Source organism: Pelodiscus sinensis, chromosome 6, assembly GCF_049634645.1.
Source record: "Pelodiscus sinensis isolate JC-2024 chromosome 6, ASM4963464v1, whole genome shotgun sequence".
In the NCBI taxonomy this organism is placed as follows: domain Eukaryota; kingdom Metazoa; phylum Chordata; order Testudines; family Trionychidae; genus Pelodiscus; species Pelodiscus sinensis.
The window spans coordinates 106,865,095-106,890,114 of NC_134716.1; the positions used below are offsets into that span (position 1 = coordinate 106,865,095).

General features: G+C 40.8%; 1 protein-coding gene and 1 long non-coding RNA gene across 8 annotated transcripts in view; one reads left to right on the forward strand and one right to left on the reverse strand.

Moving 5' to 3' along the window:
* Window positions 1-25,020, forward strand: part of PRLR (prolactin receptor) — a 261,793-nt gene that overhangs the window by 149,297 nt on the left and 87,476 nt on the right. The window contains exon 4 of one of the 7 annotated variants that reach the window (XM_075932552.1): window positions 21,126-21,268. The exons of the other annotated variants lie outside the window; for them this stretch is intronic. The gene's annotated coding sequence lies outside the window, so the exon portion shown is untranslated. The remainder of the gene's footprint in view (window positions 1-21,125; window positions 21,269-25,020) is intronic. 7 annotated transcript variants of the gene reach the window in all.
* The window catches only part of LOC142829973 (uncharacterized), a 38,587-nt gene that overhangs the window by 1,396 nt on the left and 12,171 nt on the right, over window positions 1-25,020 (reverse strand). The window contains exon 2 of the long non-coding RNA XR_012904953.1: window positions 2,095-2,203. This is a non-coding gene — a long non-coding RNA (uncharacterized LOC142829973). The remainder of the gene's footprint in view (window positions 1-2,094; window positions 2,204-25,020) is intronic.

A 25,020-nucleotide genomic window follows, 5' to 3' on the forward strand; every position in this document is an offset into this window, starting at 1 on the left:
TGAAGCACATCAATAGCATTGGACCACTGCTACATACTCACCTTCAGTGGAGCACCCACGGGGACACTACTTGACGAAGAAGAGTTATTCATCTGGTGCAGTAACGTCTGTTCTTCGAGATGTGTCCCCCCGTGGGTGCCCTCCTCCCTGCTTCAGAGCTAGGGTTCTTATCTTTTTCAGACACTCCTGGCTAGGAGGAACTGACAGGGCTGGACCACGCTTTGCAAAAGGGTGCAAATGGCGCGAGACAACATGCACGCATGTGCGGTCCGGCTGGGCTACTGCTGATGAAGATTCTCCAGACTGTGGCACCGGGACAAGCCCAACACCTTAGATGGAGCACCCATGGGGACACATATCTCAAAGAACAGATGTTACTGCACCAGGTGAGTAACTTTCTCTTCCCCAGAAATCTCACGTCGCATCTGCAGAAGAATAAAGTCACTATTCCAGCTTATAGAGTAAAATGATGACAAGAGAATGTTTGGCCTGCAGTTCCAAGGCCTATCCGCAGAAGGGTGAGTGGCTTCCACAGCTACTCTGGGTTTGAGTGGAAAGAGGGCCATTTCACCCTGAGCAAACAGGTAGTTTGATGTGGCACAAAAGTTCGCCACCTATAGTTTACATCTCCACCCTAATTGTGAACACTCAACCTTCAATCTTATCTCCAGCCAGGTTTATTACTTGTTTAATGTAGGGTTTGGTTGGCCTTCATAAACTACATTATTTTTAGTTCTGTATATTTTGCTAGGTGTAAATATGTGAGGTATCATTTTGCAAATGACGTCAATGAGATCATTTTCTGTACTGTAAAGTTATGTGACTGGATGATTGATGGTAGTGATTGATCTAAATTTGGTAGTAACTCTCCTGTAGAAATTACAGGATTGAAATGTTGTGTGTTTTACTTTAAATTGTGTGATTGAAATTTTGTGAAATTCCTCATTACAGGAGGAATACCAGCTAATTCAAGTTAGAGCTTTATTTCGGAATCCCGTTTCACTGCCGTGTGTAGATGCGGGCAGTTACTTCGGGCTAGTGAATTTCTAAAATGGCGAATGGCCGGGAACATGCAAATCAAGTGTGGGATATTTAAATCCTGCGGTTCACTTGCTATTAGCCTCCCTAGATTGATCTAGGGGCTAGTGTAGACATACCCTTAGGGAGTGAGAGGAAAGTGCACAGTTTCCCCTCTGCCCTCCATAGAGAGAGGAATGCATCAGACGAGCTGTGCACTTTGTTCTCACTCCCTGACAGGGACAGGAAGGGGAACAGCAAGCAGCTTCAACCCCCTTTGCCCTCCCATACACAGTGCCCTGAGTCCCTCCTCAGCCTCGCAGCCCTGATTCCCCCCACACCCTGACAGTCCCTAATCCCCTGCCTTGAACCCCCTGCATTCCACCCCACACTTAAATGTCTTACAGGTACTTTTATATTACAGTCCCCCCAAACTCCTGCTCAGAGAGCCCTCTGGGGGTAGGGGTTGCACTACAATATCTGTAAGAAATTTAAGTTACTTTCACCCCTGGACTGAACCAAGCCAGAAAAATGGATGAATCTGGGATAGGACTGACTCTCTCAGTAACCTTACAGAACAAAAAGATATAATGGAGAAATGTGGAGTAGTACTCTGTTTTGGCACAGCTAAATTAATGCTTAAGGTTTGAAAATGAGAAGTAAATGTTATTGGAAACTAAATTGACTCTATCCTTGTTTTCTTAGACTATAGTGAATGTTAGACTATAGTGAATGTTACAAGTTTATAGGGATGAAGAAAAAATATACTTGATGGAATTCCCATTTAAAAAAATTATTTTAAAAATTAAACAAAATTTAACAACCCCTCATTTAAGAAATCTAAAAATCAATACTAACTTAATAAAATAACACTGCATTTTTGAAAAATACAATCATTTTAAATAAAGCATTACATTTTCCTTGTATTAAAAAAAATAAAACCCTTAATTGAGTTAAGGACCCAAGAAATGCTGGGTAAATCTGCTAGTAACATATAAAAACTGGTGTAGAGGGGCAGAGTGGGAAGTAGGGTGACCGTTAAAAGTCCAGTCAGTGGCACTAAGGCAGGCTACCTACCTGCCCTGACTCCGGATGGCTCTCAGGAAGTGGTTGGCAGGTCCTTGCAACTCATAGGCATATGAGTTTCCGTGTGCTGTCCCTGCCCCACGCACCAGTTCTGTAGCTCCTGTTGGTTGGGAATTGAAACCAATGGAGGTTATGGCAATGGTGCCTGTTCGCCTTCTTAGGAGCCATAAGGGCCAGCCATTTCCCAGGAGCTGCCTTAGGTAAGTGCTACATGGACAAATTCCCCCCCCCACACACACACACACACCATGCCCCAAGCCCCCACCACAACCCACCTGTCCCAACTCAGAGTCTTTTTCTGTACCCCCAACTCATCAGTCCCTGCCCAGAGCCCCTTCTCCACCCCAACTGTCTCATACCCAGCCCCCCGCCCCAGCACTTCCTGCTCCGCAATCTTCTTATCTATCTCCCTACTCCAAAGCCTGCATCCCCAGCCAGAGCCCTTCCCCTTTTCCACACTCCAACCTCCTGCCCCAGCCTGGTGGAAGTGAGCGAGCGGAATGGAGTAAGGAGGTGGATCCTCAGGAAAAGAGTGGGCCAGGGGAGGGCCAAATGGATTTGGTTTTGTGCCAGTGGAGAATTGGCAGTCCACTGGGGATCAGTGGGGAGCAGTGGTGTGAGTGAGGGGAACATAATGATGGAAAGAACTATGGAATAGAATAAGGAAAATGTATGTGGACTGTGGGAACACCAGGGAAAGGGAATGTGGGTCTGCAGAGGGCAAGGGTGCATGTAGAATAGTTGAGGAGGGACATGTGGAGGTAAGCAGAGAGGGCATGGAGCGAGGTTATATGCATGCAGCACTGGAGGAGAAACTGAGGCTTGAGCAGAGAGGGGACAGGTTGAGAGAAACAGAGGGAACAAGAGCCTGATTCTCACATACCTTTCTGGTCAATAGGGGAGGAGTATACCCACCAATATATGATTGTTAACACTTAAAATATCTGTTAGCCATCAAAGAAGAAGCTATTCTTAGAACTCTTGTAACTAGACTTGGTCATATCTTCAAAGTAACTGTGTGTAAGTTGTTCCAAAATTCCAAGAATAGAATCTGCTGGGGGAAAATGCAGCTTCAAAGCAGTAATCACATTGTTAAAACCAGTCTCTCTGCTGCTCAGTTCCTTTCCACCAATTGCTACAGTCGTGGCTATATACATGCATAATTCTGCTTTTAAAATTATACTAAATAAAAATATTTCACTTGACTTTTTTTAAACTTGTCAGGAGTCTATATATTTTTCTAAATATGTTGGTAATAAACAGTTAGACACAGCAGTCCTGTATAGAAGAAATAATCTAGTATGGAATTACAGACATAAATCTTCACTAACTATCCTGTGATCTGATATATATATTTTTTTTATGTCTTGTCTCCAGAACATAGAAAAATTGTAGATGCAATGGGCTATTTATTACAAGTTGTACCTTTCTTCTGAAAACATTTGTGGTCCCAGAAAGCCCCAGGGTTGGAAGCCCAGTGGGAACAGGCCAGTGTCCGGCAGTCCCAGAGGCATCCCTCTGGGTCTGGTGGTAGGGAGGCCTGGGGCTGGTTGGGGCAAGCCACCTAGCTGGGCCAGAGGCAGCAGGGCCAGCTGGGCTGGAAGCAACACCAGCAGTGGGGAGGATCATATGGCTAGAGCGGGGCACCTTCCAAGGTCTAGCAAAATCCCTCCTTTAGGAGTTGTCAGGTCCTCTACTTAATTAGTATGTAAGAGTGAACCTCAATACCCTCTGGTAGCTGCCCACTGAAATGATAGGGGACTGACAACTACTGTTATTTAGAATTTCCCTTTGGCTCAGTGAGAGAGGCCTGAGTTTTTGTAGATGGAAAAAGAAAGAGTTCTGTTTTTCAGCTCCCTATGGGCAGGTTCATATAATTATATTATGTAATGTATATAGTAACTTTTGTAATAAATAGGGCAATTATGTGCTGCCCACACATGTTATAGATTGGAGTAAGGATTCCTACCTTCCTAGCACCAGCTAGAACTACCTAAATGTAGCTCCAATGCTTTCAGGAGCACATGGGATACACAACGGATGTCTAGCTCTCCTGGCACCATGCTATTACAGTAAGTAAATTTGTGTCTTGTGGTGTATTAATCAGCACAGCTAGGGAAAGAAGACTGTATGCCATATCTTTTAAAGAGGTACATCACAAATTAGTTTCCTCATACAAATCATCCTGCCCAGCCTCTGAGGCACAATATCACCTGCTACTCCCAATGGGGTAGTGCACATGCACATAGCCCCTTACTTTGGGCTGGTTACTAAGGGTACGTCTAGACTACATGGCTCCGTCGACGGAGCCATGTAGATTTGTTGTTTTGGCAAAGGCAAATGAAGCCGCGATTTAAATGATCGCGGCTTCATTTACATTTACATGGCTGCCGCGCTGAGCCGACAAACAGCTGATCAGCTGTTTGTCGGCTCGCGCGCTAGTCTGGACGTTCCCCCTGTCGACATCAAAGCCCTTTGTCGGCAGCCCCGGTAAACCTCATTCCACGAGGAATAACGGGGCTGCCGACAAAGGGCTTTGATGTCGGCAGGGGAGCGTCCAGACTAGCGCTCTAGCCGACAAACAGCTGATCAGCTGTTTGTCGGCTCAGCACGGCAGCCATGTAAATGTAAATGAAGCCGCAATCATTTAAATCGCGGCTTCATTTGCTTTTGCCTATGTGTCTAATCTACATGCCTCTGCCGACAGAGGCATGTAGTCTAGACACAGCCTAAAAGCCCAATCTGGGCGATAGTAATTTAGTAACTTTCGCCTTGAACACATAAATTGTGTGACTAGTTCTTTATTTCAAGGCATGGGTACAGCCTCAAATAAAAGCATGTTGTATCAAATATCACATTGTGTCAAGAAGGGTTCTAGTTCAAGATTTAGAGAAAAATAAAACTTACATTTTAAAAAGTGTATATAGCTCAATAAAAATACCAACTGGGATTTTTCTATAAATGGGTTTTTTGTTGAAAAATGTGAATTTGTCCAGACAAGAACTGTTTGCAAAAGAGGGTCAGGCTCAACAAGATTCCCAACTTGAAATAATTCCATTAAAACGTTCTGAAATTGTTGAAATGAAACTTTTTTACATTTTTGAAAGAAAACTATCCAGTTTATTAATTTGAAACCGCTCTTATGTTTAGAAATAAGCTAATTAGGTGAAAAAAGTTAAAGTGTAAAATCTAAATTTTTCTAAATTATCGAAAAAAGCTCTCTTGATCCAAAATGGGAACAAAGTAAGTTGTTTTTCTTTATGAATATTTGTAATGTTTGACTTTTCATCCTGATTTGAAATGGGATGTGGGTCGAACTCTCAAATATTCACAGAATGCAAAAATCATTTTCCACCCAGCCTTAATTTCACAACTAAATAATACTGAATATTTAAAGACGGGGGGGGGGGAGGAAACAGTTCTGATTTCTTGTCCATATGCAGCTTAGATTTCAAATGTGATTGTCTAACAAGACAACTTAGGGTATATCTACACAGCAACATTATTTCGAAATAACTAATGCAGTGGTCACCAACCAGTAGATCAGGATCTAGTGGTAAATCTTGCAGCTGCTGACAGGTGATCCTGACTGGTTTGGCCAACAGGCTATCAAGTGCGGGCACTTCAGCTACCTCTCCCCCGACTGCTGCACAGCTCCTGCCCTTTGCCTTGGAGCTGCTTCTCCCCAGGTGCCTCCTGCTTGTGGTACAGAAAAAGGAGAGGGGGGGTACTGATGTCAGGGTGCCCCCTCTCCCATCCTGTATCCTATCTTCATAGAATGGAGGGGCACAACAGAGATTGGGATGGAGGGAGTTTGCTGGCTGCTTTTGAGAGTGGTGCAGGGTCAGGACGAGCCTCCCTTAGCCTCAATGCACCACCACCCAGGAGCCACCTGAGGTAAGAAGTGCCCAGCTAGAGCCAGGTCTGAATCCCTGCCCCAGTCATGAACCCCCTCCTGCACCCCATCCCTCTACCCCAGGCTCAGCTCAGAGCCCCTCTCACACTCCAAATCCCTTAGCCTAAGACCAGACCCTGTGCCCCAACCCTCTGCCCCTGCCTGGTAAAAGGGAGGGAGAATGGGAGAGGGAGGGAAGAAGAATGGAGTGAGCAGGGGCAGGGCCTCAGAGATGGGGCACGAAGGAGGCAGGGCAAGGGTATCTGGGTCTGAGGTAGATCCTGGATTGCACTTAAATTCAAAAAGTGATCTTGTGCTTTAAAAGGTTGGAGACCACTGAACTAGTATTGTTTCAAAATAACTTAGTCCGTGTCTACACAGCAGACAGTTATTTTGAAAAAAATGTCAAAATACTGTCAAATTGGAGGACTTCTTATTCTGACTCCTGTAACCCTCATTGTACGAAGAATAAAGGAAGTCGGAGGAAGAGTGCTCTATTTCGAAATAAGTGCTGTGTAGACGCTCACAATTTCAAAATAAGCTATTTTAAAAAAGCTATGCAATTGATGTAGCAAAACTTGCGTAGCTTATTTTGAGTTAAGCCCTGCTGTGTAGATGCACCCTTAATGGTTTCAATTGTATTGAAGTGGACTTATTCACTTACGTAAGTTAAAACAAAATATTGATGCTGCTGTAATTGTCTAAGGGCTTTTCTCTGCATTCTTCTCATTTTTATTCTCCTGCTTTAAATATGTTTCACCTTTGTGTGGTCCTACAAGTTTATTAATAGTACTCCAGAACTATAAATTAATATACCCCCAGCCACCACCAGCCCAAGATTGAGAGAATATATAATAACTTTGAGAGTCAAATAAAAATACTAATGAGTAAATAATTATGTAGCTGCCTATCTGGATTGCAGTCTAAACCTGATGCTACGTGTGGAGATGCACGTAAATCGTATGGAGACTTCTCTTAGAGGGGAATCCATTGATAGAGATTCTCTAAGCTGTAATCAGAAAGAGAGGAGGGGAGAGGACAAACCATAAGTCAGAGCAGAGAAACAACCGCATATAAAGGAATCCAATGCATCAGGGAAGGGCAGACAAATAAGCAGTGGCAAATTTCTAAAGTGCTTCTACACAAATGCTAGGAGTCTGACTAATAAGATGGGTGAACTAGAGTATCTCGTATTGAAGGAGGAGATTGACATAATAGGCATCAGTGAAACCTGGTGGAATGAGGAAAATTTGTGGGACACAATCATACCGGGATATAAAATATATCAAAAGGATAGAGCAGGCCGGCTGGGTGGCGGAGTGGTACTGTATGCGAAAGATAATGTAGAATCAAATGAAATAAAAATAGTAAATGAATCAACATGTTCAATAGAATCGCTATGGATAGTAATTCCATGCTCCAATAATAAGAAATTAGCAGTAGGGATATATTACCGACCAACTGACCAGGACAGCGATACTGACATTGAAATGCTGAGGGAGATTAGAGAGGCTACCAAACTAAAGAACTCTATAATAATGGGGGATTTTAATTATCCCCATATTGACTGGATACATGTCACTTCAGGAAGAGAAGCAGAGAGAGAATTTCTCAATGTCTTAAATGACTGCCGATAAGCAACCTCTGATCTATCTATTGAGTGTCAATTACAAGGCAACAGTACAATACCAGGTTCCAGCTGAAGCAAAATAGCTATTCAGCTAATGCTGAGAACAAATAAATCAAAACAATTCAAAACAATTAACTGGGCATTTTCACGAGAAAAAGTGGAAATCCATTGTCAGGTGCAGTTCCAGTGAAGAACAAGACTAGCAACACAGGGCCTGGGGGAATGTCAGAAACTAACAGAGGAATTCCCAGGAAATGGTAAGACTCAAGCAAAGACAGGCAGATGAGTAGATTGGTTTGTTGTTTTTAGTGCCTGTTTTTTTCATTTAAAAACTTTTGGTTCTAAATTAAAAAAATAAATAATATAAATAATACTTTAGGGAAGCTGTCTGGTCACTGGTTACCAATTTTGTTTCTTCCAGAGGATACAGAACTGCAGCATCTGAATCTAAGTTCAGTTGAGCTATTCATAGTTAGTACCAGGGGACTGCAACCCAAGTCCTGAACTCAGAATGCAAGAATTGTGTGATTCCACTGTAAGAGACAGGAAAAAAAGCCAGAGATCAAAAGTGTGCGGGGGAGAGGGATGTTTATGGGTGTTAGTGAACCATGATCCTGTACATTGTTTCTGTAACTGACATTAACTAGGCCCATCTCACTCCCTTCTGACTGGAAGCTGTTTCTATTGCTTTGCTCAGTACCCCCCTTTTTTTCTGGCCTTTCTAATTGGCAGATGAGTTCTGTTTTGCTCAAATTCTTCTCTTTTCCTAACCCCTAAGCTAGCTGGTAGGTAACTTTACTCAATTGCCTCCTAATTCTTCTGGCTGTTCTCCTTTTGATTGGCATCTGAGTCCTGCTCTAGATGATATCATAGTCCATCCAAACTCTTCTGTTTGTCTTTTTGTATCAGGCAGGAAACCTGCTTGCACACAGCATTTTTACTTGCCCTAGATTTCTGAAAGGATTTTCCGCAGCTGATCATTTATTTTGCCTCATGTACATGAACTGTTTACAAGGAATTTAGTTTTCTCACATTTATTTTAAAATTATTGACCACATAATTAGTACCAATAATTCTTCAGCTGGAATTTGTTTGCAAGCAGTTCGCTACAAATCCATTATACTCATAATTTGAGTTGCGGTGGTTCGTTTTGATTGATCACATCCGTTGCATATTATTTCTGTTCCCTAAAGGACAGAGCCAGTCTTAGAACTGAATTTCCAGTGTGGTGGTTATTCTTTATAAATTCATTTTTCGTGAATACTCCCTAATACTTAACATGTGTTGAACATTCCTGCTAGTAAACTCACTTGTAGACTGCAAATAAAAAAGGATGTGGAAACAGAGCTAAGGAAACTTAATTTTGAATTTGAACAAATATTTACAGAATTCTCTTTTCATTATTCTCCAATCTTTAGAACCAGAATTCTCAGCCAGATATACAAGGGAAGGAGATGGTGCCAGACCTGCTCCTTCCATTGGCTTTAGAGGACAAATGTGCTACACACAGGACTAAATTTGTTTTGTAAGATGAACAAACATAGGTCTCAACAAGGGTACATACATTGAGGATAAACAGTGATCCATGGGTCCAGAGTATATAATACCCATTTTGCATAATTTTTCTTCTAAGCAAAATAACTCTCAATGGCTTCCATAGCTGTTTTGCCAGGCACTGTTCAGTATTAGTGTACTGTCTTATACTTGCCATTATGTGGGCCATGTATATTCAATTTATTCGAATTTGTGGTCATATGTCTAGATGTTTTGCCAAGTTCTAGAAATATCAGAAACCTTTTGGGGATTGGAATGTACTGATTGTTGAGTTCACATACTGATGAAAAATAGCATGTCGGTATTACTTTTTAAACCAGTCACATCCATTCCTGCTGGAGATGTACTTGGCACTGGGTTTTGGCACTGCACCTAAATAAATAGTGGTCAAAAGCCTACTTAAAAATGTTTAAGAAACGCTCTCTTTTCCTCTCCAAATAGGGTTTCCAGGTGTCCGGTTTTGAACCGGACAGTCCAGTATTTGAGCTTTCTGTTCGGGAAACGAGAAAATATAAATGTCCAGTATTTTCTAAATAAGATGTAATGTAGATTGTGATGTAATGTCAACTGTGTTCGGTATTTTTGTTGAGACTATCTGGCAACCCTGTCCTCAAAACCTGCATTGTGAATAATGGATTTTAAATACCTTTGTTTTATATAATGATTAACTGGTGCATACGTGTTGTCCCATTCTTAGGGTTGCTAATAACATCACATAATTATAGGATGATCAGTGGGTCTGATCTTGCAGCCATTTGTGGCTAAAAATGCCTAGCAAATCATGAGCATTACCAGAATTAAGTAACAAGTAGTTAATTGAAAATATAGGCCCCTCCAATGAGAGTTCTTGTTTGAGGACTACTATTCCAGGATCTAGGTGATATAGATATAATATGGCTCATGTAATCATGCAGTGGGTGAAGAATTCCTGAATTCAATTCTTCATAGATGGTGGGCTGAAAGAAGTTCAGGGCTAACTCTAAATTTTTTACAACAGAAATGGTGTAGATAATTGTATCTAACAGAAACATATGTGGTTTTATAGCAAAGCCACATCTGGAAAAGCCTTGATTTAGAGATTGGGCTGACACAGTTTTTCCACTTTGCCAGCCAAATGACTGGTTGAAGTGTGTCATATATCACTACAGAAGCCTGCGGATTAAGAATAAAACCTCTGCTATATCCTTTGTAGAGTGAACATCAGAAAATTGGAAGACTAGGAAATTTCTGAGATGTCACATCAGATTTCATATGTCCAGGAGGATATTCTAATTAAGTGAAGTATTGGACTAACAACACTCTTAGGGTAAGTCTACATTGCCACCCTAGTTCGAACTAGGGTGGCTAATGTAGGCATTCGAACTTGCAAATGAAGCCCGGGATTTAAATATCCCGGGCTTCATTTGCGTGTTCCCGGGTGCTGCCATTTTTAAATGCCCCGTAGTTGCAAGGAGGTTTAACAGTAGTTAGAATTAGGAGCTTTAATTCTAACTACCTAGTCCGTGTCGCGTGTAGCCGCAGGCAGGTAGTTCGAACTACAGGGCATTTAAAAATGGCGGCGCCCGGGAACATGCAAATGAAGCCCGGGATATTTAAATCCCGGGCTTCATTTGCAAGTTCGAATGCCTACATTAGCCACCCTAGTTCGAACTGGGGTGTCAGCGTAGACATATACTTATAGGTTGGGAAGGTGTTTGCAATTTTATGACATTATCTTTTATTAATTTTTTTATTTCCACTAGATAGAAGCCAGAGAACAAAGACATATCATATTAAAATGTGCATGCATAGCACATATCTGTGGAACAGCATATGCCTCCAGAGCTCTCTGCATGTGACCCATATTCCCTAACCATTTACTTCATGAACTGCAGTCACACAAGGGTGGGGGTGTAAAATATTATAGAGGAATTTAAAGACAATGTGAAGTTCTACATGTCCTTCTAAGCCATTTATTAAAGCTTATAATGATTTGAATGTTATTGAATATATTTTACACAAACAACTTTAGGCGCATTCTGTAATCAAATTGATCAGTCTGAAATACAATCAAGTGTATTTTAATTGATGTACCTTGAGGAAAAAGGAAGGGATTTTGAGGCGAAGTCTATGCAGCAGAGCTATTTTGGGATACCTCCAGTATCCCAAAATTGCTATTCCACATCTTAAGAGCAAGCCCATTATATCAAAATATAACGGGCTTGCTATTCCAACATCCCTGTAAACCTCATTGCGTGAGAGATAAGGGATGTTTTGGAATAGCGCCTTATTTTGAAATTACATCGAAATAAGCTACGCAATTTGCATATAGCAAATTGCGTACCTTATTTTGAGGAAAGGGTGCTGTGTAGATGCACACTGAGAGACTGAACACTGCTGAGTAACTTTGTAACCTACATATGTGCACGCACTCTCCTTTCCTCGCTTTCCCCAGCTCTCTTATCTCCTGGCTGCTTAACTGCTTTTTCTCTCACAAATGGCGTGTGTTGCAATAAGTATAATTGGTATTAGTGAGACTTGGTGGGACAATGTGCATGATTGGAATGTTAATATTCACTGGTTAAAACCTGTTTAAAGAGGATGCAGTATGCAGCAAAGGTGAGGGTGGCATTCAGTTCCTCATTTAAATGCACCTCCCCCTTTTGGTCTCTGGCAGGCTATCACCTGAACTCCCTCCCTCCAGACCTGGACCTTAGGCTGCAGAATCCTCAATTTACTGTGATTATCTCAGCAGCTCTGACTTTAGTTCAACACTTACACTCCTGTTCTCTCAGGGGCAACAACAGGGTAAACCAGTGACTAGCCAACTTTCATAAAGCAAAGTATTACTCAAAGTAGTACTTAAAACAAAAGCATTGCAGAGAAAACTTATATTTAAAAATAGTTCATATGCAGGTATAGCTAACCTTCCACAAAAGCAGATAGGTACAAATGTCTAGATAGGTACCTATCAGGGTATTCATGTGGAAGTTGCAGATTTTCTTTAAGCGATGGTCCCTATGGGAACCCTACATACGAACACAAGTCTCAACATTCTCAACAAGCAGTGTCAATTGGCCCACATGTACTCAGTTGTTTTCTTTTTATTCCAGGCTGAGAGCATAAGAAAAGTGCAGGCTGATGCCTCTCCAATTCCTTGTTACTGATGCAGGGTCTGGGTCAGAATCCTGTGTCCACAGATTTCTCTAGCTTCTTTTTATTGCCTGCAAATAGATACTGTTAATAATTTTTTTTATATTAACATAGCTAGAGGTTTTAATAGAATAGTTAGAATAGCTTGGTTTTTCCCCCTGCTGAGAAGTTCTTGATCATAGTCCCAGACTGCAGACAAGAATTACATCTCTCATCCTTGCGCCTTCTCCATGAGCAATGACTGTTTGAGTAAAATGGGTATCTCTGCAACGTGCCGCATCTGTCACTCATTTCCCCTGAAGATATACAAAGCTTCTGATCTTTGGCTGAGGAAATACCTTTTGTAGAAGACTCAGATTTCATTCTGATATAGACCAGCCAACCCTTCTCCCCACCTTTATTGCCATAGACTGTCCAAATCACAAACAGCACCTTATCAAGCACAAGCTTAGGTAAATCCTAGAGCTGCTAAACCTAAGGTCTCATCACCCATAGACTAAGGGGCACTCTCCAGATTATAAGGACAGAGTACTATCAGGTCTATTCCTATAAGAAGAGATCCTTCCCCATGCAGGGCAGGTGGGCTTTCTGGCATGGGTCCCAAGAGCTTAGGACCACATACTGAAGGATAAAGCATAAATGAAAAAGGATCCATTAGTTCCATTGCAAGCTCCAACTCCTAAACATCAACATTGGCATCCACCAGCTCAGCTTCATCCAAGAATGCTGGATCTTCTTCTTTCGTAGTATCAGTTCATCCTTTGAAGGACCAGCTGGTCACAATGTCTTGGGATATATCTTTACCATCATACCCAACTACTAGAATATTTGGAACACCAGGACCTATTTGACACTTATGTCTCACTGGATATCTTCTTCATCCCTTGATCTTAGTCCCCTCTTTCTGACCCAGACCTGCTCAGGGACATTACTGAGGATGAAATTACTTCAGTAATACAGGAACCATCCTTGCATCATTCCTCAGGCGTATTCACCTCCACTACCATCAAACCCACCTAGTGGAGTGAGAGCACATTTACAGGTCTGATGCTGATCCTCTATTGCCTCTCAGAGACATGAGTCCTGATAGGAAGTGGGAGCTCCAAACCAGATATGACTTTCCCAGGGCCTACTAGTACCCAATGCCGTGGCTTCCCCCTTAATAATACTGTTAATGAAAACATACATTACTAACAAGGCCTGATAGTTTGCAATAGGGAACTGCAGGCTCATAGACAAGAATAGTTTTCTTCCAAAAAGGGTGTAATCTTTGGCTACATCTAGACTGCAAGCCTCTTTCGAAAGAGGCTTTTTCAAAAGATACTTTCGGAAAAGCCTCTTTCAAAAAAGAGTGTCTAGACTACAGCCAGTACTTTTGAAAAAGCAAGTCGCTTTTTCAAGAGAGAGCACCCAGGCTCTGGATGCTCTTTCAAAACAGCACAGTTTGCATTACATAGCACCTTTTTTCGAAAGAGCGCTTTTGAAAAAAGGCATTCTTCCTTATAAAACAAGGTTTTCTGCGATCGAAAAAACTGCCGCATTCTTTCGATTTACTTTCGAAAGAATGCATTAGCAGTCTAGATGCAGGGGAAGCTTTTTTGAAAAAACCCTGTAGTCTAGACACATCTTTTGAGTCTTTGTCAGTTGGGATAGTTTTAGGATATTGAGACTTTGCTGTGTCCATGGCTGCCTCTGTCACCAGTGAGTTGGGTGCTGGGTGGTGGGAGAAAAAGGAACTCAGTTCCTTTGGCTAGGATAAAACCGCATATCTCAGATCTTTGAGGTATGGAGGCTCAACAGGCTGGGGTATATAAAGTCAATCTGGCTAGTCCCATGTTGGCCTCATTAACTGGAAGCATCATCTTACTTACTGCCTGGATGTTGCTGAATAAAAAGGAGCTTATTTTGGGAGTCCTGGACCTCCTTTAGTGGGTTTGGAAGGTTATTTGTTATCCTCTGCGATAACTCCTAGTATTGCTTATGATCATCCAGCAGAGATTGCAGGGATGAAGTGATTGCTTTTCCTGGAGACAGGGATGAGAACCCTGTCTTTATTGGGAGCACCATGAGATCCATATTAGTTTCCTCCACCTCATACTTAGATGGAACCAGAAGATACTAAGTGGGTGAAGTCTGGTAGGATTTGTGGATGGACCCAGGACATCTGTCATATGGGTCCCATGGAGCCCATTATAGCCATTATCAGGAGCAGACTTTTTCTCCCACCACCCAGCACCCAACTCACTGGTGACAGAGGCAGCCATGGACACAGCAAAGTCTCAATATCCTAAAACTATCCCAACTGACAAAGACTCAAAAGATGTGTCTAGACTACAGGGTTTTTTCAAAAAAGCTTCCCCTGCATCTAGACTGCTGATGCGTTCTTTCGAAAGTAAATCGAAAGAATGCGGCAGTTTTTTCGATCGCAGAAAACCTTGTTTTATAAGGAAGAATGCCTTTTTTCAAAAGTGCTCTTTCAAAAAAGGTGCTATGTAATGCAAACTGAGCTGTTTTGAAAGAGCATCCAGAGCCTGGGTGCGCTCTCTTGAAAAAGCGACTTGTTTTTTCAAAAGTACTGGCTGTAGTCTAGACACTCTTTTTTGAAAGAGGCTTTTCCGAAAGTATCTTTTGAAAAAGCCTCTTTCGAAAGAGGCTTGCAGTCTAGACGTAGCCAAAGATTACACCCTTTTTGGAAGAAAACTATTCTTGTCTATGAGCCTGCAGTTCCCTATTGCAAACTATCAGGCCTTGTTAGTAATGTATGTTTTCATTAACAGTATTATCTATAAATATTGTTTTGTAGGTTTGGATATTTTCCCCAAAAGGATAGAAAATGTTGCTTTGAAATTATTTATAGCATTGATAAAACAGTATTAGAGAAAAAACAACTGTTCTCTACAGTAAAATAAAAGGAGATTAGATTACAGCAGTAGGGGTAAAATCTACTGAAGAAAATTATTTTGTATTTAGAGTAGTTTTTTCCACAGACCATTTTGTGTGTGTCTGGCTGGAACCAGATTTAATAGCTTGGACTCTGTTATTTGCAGCTATATTTTGTTTACCAAGTTAACTGGCTAAGCCAGCAGTGTGCTCACGAACTACCCATTACATTTTCCCACCCCTCTTAGTGCTGGAAAAAATCAGGAGATTGCATTCTGCACAGAAGTTGAAGGCAATGACCTTTAAAACAAAAAATAAACTAATGAATTTGAAGTCATGCTTGGTGATCTGAGGGGGAAAACAGCCAGCTAGGCCATACACATCTGCAATGAAAGGAAAAATTTAACCAGTGATATGGGTTGGAAAACAAAGGAACAAAAACTAGAATTTGTCATGTACATTTTTGCTTTGTCTTCCATTTGAATTTTTTGTTCAAGGTGGGGTTCAGTTCTTCAGTTCTCCTTGATTATTTTTAAAGCAATTTTAATGTTAAATTCTCTTTGGCTACAAAATGTGGTTCCACTGACTTCAAAAAAAGTTGTAGTTTTGTGATCTTAATGTTGTAAATAGGTACCTATCAGCCCCATCTATAATATATATATATATATAGTCTTTATAAAAGGTTGCCCAACACTTCCAGTTATAAAGACCTTGATTCAGTTGCTCGTGACTTTATCAAACTTTAACTATATTCAAGCTGAAATTTTCCATGTGATGTATCTGTGTCAGGTGGATTTTTTTTTAAACAGTTTTGGCCATTTTCAAGAACAAGAATAAGGCAAAAACATTGTTTTGTCCATGTTTAAAAAAAGTATTGAAATCTTTTATTTGAAGCATGGATTTGAAATTTGGCAGTGGCCTAGACTTTGTGGCTACGTCTAAACTGCATCCCTCTGTCGTCAGAGGGATGAAAATCAAGCACGTTGAAATTGCTAATGAAGCAAAGATTTAAATATTCCATGCTTCATTGGCATAAACATGGCCACCGCCTTTTTTCGAAACAGAGCTTTTTTGGGGGAAAAAAGGTAGTCTAGACCCGGATCTGTCGAAAATAAACCCTTTTTCGATAGATCCTGTATTCCTCAAAAATGAGGTTTACAGGACCTGTTGAAAAAGGGTTTATTTTTGACAGATCCATGTCTAGACTGCCATTTTTTTTCAAAAAAGCTCCGTTTCGGAAAAAATCAGTGGCCATGTTTATGCTAATGAAGCACGGGATATTTAAATCCCTGCTTCATTAGCAATTTTGACATGCCTTATCTGCATCTTGCTGTCAACAGAGAGGTGTAATCTAGACATAGCCTGTGTGAGAGATACACCTTTTTCCACCCATGTGAAAGTCTGCACAAATTTGGCCACGTTATAAGCCTTTGAAAAACTGCTACTTGTACATTCAATAGAGATTCAGTTTAGCAGCTGTCTCAAAGATTCTGTCCACATTGAGCATGCTCTAGTTTGGTGCTCCATGAGGGTGAGCAATACTTTTCTTGCATTTACATCCCAGGATTGCTGTAGGCCATGGTCCACAAGCTTTTTACCTCTTATCTCTTCCCCCCTCGCCGCCCCCCTCCCCGCTTACTCCTGTCCATACCCCACCATCTGGGGCATGGATAGCAATAAGAGGGCTGAGGCTGGAGCCACAGCATTGTGGTGGAGGTGGAATCTTGTCCAGTGTTCAAGGCCAGCAGCCGGGGCCCTGGGAACAGTGCCAGGAGCAGAGCTAGGTGCTGCTGTCTCCCTTTCCACTGTGTGGACAGGCCTGGGATCCAGCTGTGACCCTCAAATATTTCTGTATGCTGGGCCCAGTCACCTGAAGTGAGAATAGAAAGCCTTTCTCCTGTATGCTCCTCAGTGATTCCCTTCTGAGCCCTGGCAGCATGGTGGAGGAGCCTGCCTGATTCTAGTAAAGAAGGGGAAACAGTCTGACCTATGACAGAGGTGGGTTGATTTAATTGAAACAAGGAGCTGGAGAGGGGAAGAGGTGGAAAGGAAATAGAAACTGGGAGTTTAGTTTGGTAGAGGATGGGAGAAAGAGATAGTCTTAGACTGGGAGTTGGAGTGGGGAATACTGGGTTTGGCTGGGTTTGGGTTAGAGATAAGCCAGCTTTAAAAACATCTGTTACTCTTCTCTCATAAGTAGCAGGCACTAAAATCTCTGTGCTAGCCAGTGATAAAAATAAAAATGCAGTTACTTTTAAGCTAGAATTGTAAAACACAAAATATTGTTCATTTCAAAATGCATCTCAATTCATCTCCTTATGAGAGAAGAGTAACAGATGTTTTTAAAGCTGGCTTATCTCTAACCCAAATTACATTTACAGTCTTGTCTGGAACTTTGAGGAAACAAGATAATGTGTATTTTAGTTTTACAGTCTCTTCACTTAGCCTAAACATAAATCACTCGAGAGACACTCAATAAATTGCAGTAATAAAGCTTTAAACATGGGCAGAGAGTGAGAGAAAGAACACATGTAGCAAGTGCCACAGAGTAGAGCATGCAGCAAGGGGAGAAGTTAGTCAACCTGGCCCTTACTATGTTGATCAGGTGATGCTGCAGCTGGTTGTAATGTTTATATATTTATTTTAGAGGTTTGTGTCTGTCATGAGTCTGTTTGTTCAAGAATCCCTCCTAAATGGTAAGAGCTAGGACCACCACATTTGGTATGCAAAGAGGGATGTGATACTGAGAGTGATGGGTGGGAGCAGTGAGCATGAAGGGGAGAGCTATATGGTAGAGCAGTGTTCCCTCTAAGCTATGTGGCAGCACAGTTTCACAGGTGATTAGTCAGCCCCGCCCAGTCAGAGGGTCTGTGCAGGGAGCTGAGTGAGGGGGCAGGCTGATTAAGCTGTGCTGCTTAGAGGGAACACTGCTGCAGAAGGCTGTTGGTCAGCTGTACCACTAAGAGAATAGCCAGCTGGGGATGTCCTTCTTCCCCACTCTCCCCCCCCCCCCCCCTCAGGTAAGTCTGCTAGTAGTTACTATTTGTATTGTATTTACATCTGAAGGACCCAATAAGGACCCTTTGTTACAACAGTTCCTGCCCCTGTTTTCATATTGTCTTAATCTAGATTGCAGTAGGTGTTTCTAGCAGACAGTGGAAGACTTAAGGGAGGGAAAATGGGAACACAGGCGTACAGTGACCATTTCAATACAGTGGGAATGATAATACCACTTTTCCAATGGGTGTTGTGAAGATAAATTAGTTAGTTTTCAAACAATGTTTTGAGCATATCAGTATTTCCCTTTTTTATAGCCTGTCATCTTATAAGAGGCACCTTATCCTCTTCCCTGGGGGGAGAAGGATATGTTTAGTGTCATGTATTGAATTGGTTGTTGCTCCTTTGTCTCTGAAAAAGGGATAGAGAATATCTTATTGCTTCTATGTAAAACCATGGTATGCTCACATCTTGAATACTGCATAAAGATGTGGTCACGTCTTCTAAAAAAAGACATATTGGCAGTGGAAAAGGTTCAGAAGAGGGCAACAAAAATTATTATGAGTTTGGAACAGTTCCCATATGAAGAGATATTAAAAGTACTGGGGCTTTCCAGCTTAGATAAGAGAAGATTAAGGGGAGATATGATAGAGGTCTATAAAATCATGACTGGTATGGAAAAAAGCAAATAAGGAAAAGTTATTTACTTGTTCCCAAAACATAACAACTAGGGGTCACCAAATGCAACTAATAGGAAGTAGGTTTTAAACAAACAAAAGGAAGTTTTTCTTCACGCAGCACACAGTCAACCTGTGGAACTCCTTGCCAGAGGATGTTGTGAAGACCAGGTCTTTAACAGAGTTTTAAAAAAAACCTAGATACATTCATGGAATTTAGTTCCATCAATGGCTATTAGCCAGAATGGGTAGGAATGGTGACCCTAGCCTCTGTTTTTCAGGAGCTGGAAATGGATGATGAGAGCGATCATTTGATGATTCCCTGTTCTGTTCACTCCTTCTGGGGCATCTGGCATTGGCCACTGTCAGAAGACAGGATATTGGGCTAGATGGAGTTTTAGTCTGATTTAGTATGGCCATTCTTATGTTCTTATGTAAATTGGGACTGTGGGGCTGGCACAGGAACATAAGGATCAACAAGGTTTAATGATAGCTTAAAGTCTCGTTTACACTCTCTCATGGTCCCAAAACTCTGGACAAAAAGCTATATGAAAGTAAGGAAACAAATTAAATAAGAGCACTATGAGAAAAAAAGAAGAATTTGTGTCACGTTAATAAACTTCTCCTGATATATGAAAGTCTTTTGTTCATAAAATAAGAAAAATAAAGTATTAATTGTATTACTTATTAATTACTTTTGAGTGGAAGCTGGACTGTGTTTAAGAGATGGAATGAATTTCAATATTAAATAAATAAAATAGCATCACAAATCATTTGACTAAAAACTATTAAAAATGCCATTGCAATGGATTTGGACCTGTAAAGTAAGGTTATGATGAGACTCCAAATACTAAACTACAGCAGCAAGAACAACATCTAATTTCCATCAAGCACATGCATCTGCAGAAAATCCACTGGGAATGCAGTCATTTGAGTTGCCACCTATTCGACACAATTGTGGGATGACTGTTATAAAAAGGAGCAAGCCCTGAGAAAATCCATAAAAACACAGGCAACTAAAGAACAAATCTTTAGGCTCACCATGCTAGTAGAGTAAAACCGTGTTATAGTAGTTTACTCTTGCTTCTTCCCCACAAGTCTTGAGTTCTGTTTTTGGAAAAATTTCCAGAAAGCACCTTCATGCTTGTTTCCATGCTGCAGTTGCTGCACGAGAGGCACTACCCTTAAAATAACTGAAAACCCACTACATTATTCTCCCTTAAATCCCTCCTTAAAACATTCCTCTGTGATAATTTCTAAAAATAACTCAACAGCTAGTATGCTGGTGCTACTGCTTATCACATTGATCATTATCATATTGTTTCCTTGTGTTCTCCTTATTTGTCTGTTGTACCCACCTGTTTTTTTTCTATCTAGATTTTAGCTCCTAGGCAATTTGGGAAAGGAAACTGTCTGTTTAGTAAACGTTTGTATGGTGCCCAGAACATTTGAGATCTTCAGATGAAAGGAACTGTACAGTTACAAAGTATTATTGTTATCAAATGCAAAAGAATAAAATCATCCTCAAACTTGGTTAAGGAGATGAATTAGGTTTTTCTGCATCTTCAAGGTCTCCATTTACAAATTCAATAAGGGATTTTTAAAAACAGTTCAGGCAGACCAGCAAGTTTAAAAAAAAAAAATCTCAAATTATCATCAAAAAGACATTGAAAGAATAGTTTCCCTATTAGGGAAGTAAATTAGGCTTTCATTATCAGACTGAAAAAAATTTCTCTTTCCACTTGATAAACTTCCTACTAAAAGATGCAGCAAAGGCCATACAAATTTGATGATAAACACTGGATTTATGTATGCAGGAAGTTATTCCGTGTTCATATTATTTAGCATGCTCTAAAATTATCCAGAGCATTGCCAGAAGTTAACACATCTGGTTTTGAAATAAAATGGACAGACTGAATAACTTTTTAAATATCTTTTGTCTTTGAAGAAGAAACTAGTTTTGATATTTGAATTTTATCTATGGTCAAATTAATAATTTCAGGAGTTGAGAATTTGAAAATCTGCCTCCTTAATGACGGTCTTGAACTCGTGAAAATGCAAACCAGTTGGGGTGACCAGAAAACAAGGGTGAAAAATCAGGATCGGGAGCAACAGGCACCTCTACTAATCTAATCAAAGGGGCATTTAACTGTTCCCTGGTTTCTACTGAATGAAAGGAAAGCAGCACACTCTTTAGCATAACACTTCTCACACCTCTCTAAACTGATTTAACTCCAAACTCCTCTTTCTCTTTCAGTTATCTCTCCTTCCCCTCAAGCCTCTCTCCCATTCCTCTCACATTGTCTGAGGACAACAAAGGCTTCATCTCCACAGTGATTTCTTCAGTTTAGAAGCCACACAGACTCCTCACTCCCCTCAGACTTGCATACAGGACAAATTGTAAGCCAAGTAATATGAGATCATTCCAACATAGTATCATTATTTCAATATGATCCCTCTATTCTTAGAAATCCACTGATATATTTATTTAATGCATGAACAACGAGTGCCAACAGTAAACTAATAGGTGCTTATAGAAAGCTACTGCTTTGGAACAGATAGAGTACTGAGTTATAGTATAATATATTGTGTCAAGGTGCTATACATAGTAACAAGCCCACATTCTACAAATACATAAGAAGAAAAAGGGCAAGGTAGGTCTATTGCTTAATGTGGGAGCAGGAACAAGAACAGAAAATATGGAAATAGCAGAAATGCTAATGACTTTTTAAAGTTTTCACCAAAAAATTAAAATTAAAGTTAAAAATTACTTGGACGAGTTTGATGCCATCAAATTGACAGGGCTTGATGGAATATATCCTAGAGCTGAAGGAGCTGACTGAGGAGCTATCTGAGTCATTAGCAATTACCTTGAAAATGAGGGAAGTGAAAAATTATTCTCTTTAACTGCTGAAGGTAGATCAAGAAGCAAGGGGCTTAAATTGCAGCAAGGGTGGTTTTGGTTAGACATTAGGAAAAGCTTCCCCACTGTCCTGTTGGCAAAGCACTGCAATGAATTGTCCAGGGAGGTTGTGGAATTGCCATCAGTGGAGATTTTTAAAAGCAGGTTAGACGAACACCTGTCAGGGATGATGTAGATCAGTAATGTGGCATCTGTGGCTCATGGGCTGCATGTGCACTAGGTAGTAGCATTTCTTTCCCACACCTGCTCACTAAATATAATAACTGACAAGGCAATTGGAAGCCAATAGTTTCCTTCGTTTCTGGCATATTTTATTTGTGTATTAGAGAGATCTAGCCTGCTTCACTGACTTTTTTTTTAATTAATTGCCTTGTCAGTCATTGTGGCTGGGATATTACACAGACAAGATGATTGAAGTTGGCCTCACCCACTTTGTCTCTTTAAAGTAGGGTAGGCAGATGCTGGATATTTTGTAGTTTAAGTGGATTGTGTGTGAGCAGCAAGAAGTATGCTTCAGTGCTTTGGCCAATAAAGTTATAGTCAGAAATTGCTTTTGATATGTTAGTACTGGTTCCAGACTCTCTTGTATACGTACTTCACAGTGGTAGTGTGCATAATTTTGAATGTTTCTTTCCCTGGCTCTGTAAATCATTAACAGGTCAATATCTGTCTTCAGTAGTCAATTTATGTTTTAAATAAACAATGTTTACATGTAGCTAGGGCTCAAAGATAAGGGGTATTATAGTCAAGCACACAGCTAGATAAAGACTCAAATTCAGGAATAGTTCTTCAATAGCTGCATGAATTTAAGTAATAGAAAAATGACAGAGGGCCCCAAAGTGGTTCATGCTCTCCCTTATAGGGTGTGAATGACATTTCAGGGGGAGGAATGGCTGGGGCCTGAGCCAGGCCCCGTGGGGGGAGACAGAAGTATCACCAAGCTCAATTCATGGCCCTGCCCCCTGCTGGTGGCTCTGGCTGCCACCCAGGAATACAACACATGTAAGATACTAGTACATAGCCAATATTCATAACTTTAGATACAAAGATGATACATGGATTTAACCAGAATTATCATATTTGATAGACTGTAACTTTTCCATTGACACCATGATACATGTTGTACAAGCTTTGTTACAGTTATATAACAGCAGTCCTGCCAATGACAGACATGACCATATTCAATCATACAGCATCAAGTTCCTTAGAATATGCTAACCACCTATGCAAAGTTGTTCAACCTTGTATTTAGCCATGAAAGGCTGAGCTGTAGTTAATATTAGACATACATCCAGATTTATTTCAGTTCTTAATACATAAGAATCTGACAAATGAGCTAAGTAAATACTGATTTTATATAATGCATAGGAAAAATTGTAGTATAGTAAATATTTATTCCAAAACAATGAGGCTAGTTGGTGATTTCTTGTGCATGGAAGAAGCAGTGTTGCCTGGTGTTTACCACACAGGTTTAGGAGTGGTAAGGCCTACGTTCTGCTCCCAACATTTCTTCCCTCTCATTGTGAGATTTTGATTAAGTCGCTTGACAATCCTGTGCCTCTGTGTAAAATTTGGATAACAATACGTACCTTGTGAAATCTTCAAATAAGAATTGCTATCTACGTACAACATATTATTTCATGCACAGGAATGTATGGCTAGTCTCTGTGTTTAACTGAATGCCAATGATCAGTAAAGAACAGGTAATATATAGAGATGGTAGTTGTTGTACTGTTTTGTTAAAAGCTGCATTAAGTTTATGACTTGCCTCAGTCTCACTAGGGTTAGGTTTGGGGCTTCCTCTTGTTCATCTAACAAGACTATGCCAAAATGTAAATGCCTGTCTTTGTTCCTTTATTTCTGTTTTATGTGCATAGAAATAAGAAGATGGATATTTTTTATCTGTAAACTCAGTAGTTGAGGGCTATGGTGCAGCTCTATTACATTATCACATTAGAAATGCCCAGAACCAATTTCAGAGCTGCATCCAAATGCAAAGTACAGAGATACCTCATTGCAGGAGGAATACCAGCTACTTTGAGTTAGGGCTTTAAATCAGACTCCTGTTTCACTGCCACGTGTAGACGCGGGCAGTTACTCCGGGCTAGTGAATTTCTAAAATGGCGACCGGCTGGGAACATGCAAATCAAGCGCGGGATATTTAAATCCCGGGCTTGATTTGCAACTTCGGTATGCTTCATTTGCCTTCCTACTTCGAAGTAGGGGACAAGTGTAGACATACTTGAAGATGTTAAGTTCTGTCTGCAAGAAAAACTTTTCGGTCAAAATGAAACTTTCTTGGCTAAAAGCAAAGTTATTTTTCCATACAAAATAATTTCATAGGCCACTTATATTCTATGATCTCATATATTATACCATTTTCAGGGGGGAAATCGGCATTTTGGTCTCCACATAGCAAATCCATGACCATCAACTGGACAGATATCAGGAGAATTTTCTTTATAAAGCTGAGAGTTGTGTCGGGGAAATCTCGCTCCCCTGGGGTACAGAGCTGGAGGCTGGAGGTCAAAGCAGTGAGGCAGGAGAGAAACCTAGAAGGAAAACTTTATTATGCATGCATGCAGGCTGACCGCTACCAGAGTTAGCAGCCAGCCCTGAGAGACAGTTTCAGGGATTCTTTATACAGTATGTTCAGACAGTTTAGTTGTTGATTGTTTTTCTTTAGCATATCAAAGTCTCAGCAGAAGTACTTTGAGATGTTTCTGTTCACACCAGGAGTGCTAGAAGTAAGTTTTACAGAACAAAGGCACAAAGAGAGAGTTTACATGACAAATTGTGACAGCCTAGGAGTCTTCATGAACTTGAGATAGGAGGCATTGTAAGGGTCTTGATTAGAGTTAATTTGATTTCTCTCTGTTACAGGGAGAGAGGCTTGGAAAACTTTTAACCCATACAGCAGTTTTCTTTTAGAGTTTTTATTTCCTGCACAGTCCGTCCTCCCCACCCCCCCGTTAGACACAATTGGCGTTATTTGATTTTTCTCCCACAGTTGCAAGGTGAAAATTTTGAGATGAGAAGGAGAGCAGAACCTCAATCCCAGTGTTTTCTGTAACCGCTTCAGAGTCACTCCCTTAGCAAGTAGCCCAGCATTCTGTGTCCCCAGGTGAGATGTAGCAGCTTGAGTCTCAGGATGTCAGAGACCAAGAACACTGATTAACGGGCCGAATTAATCCCTGGAGTAACTTCATCCACTTCAGTAGCATTAAAC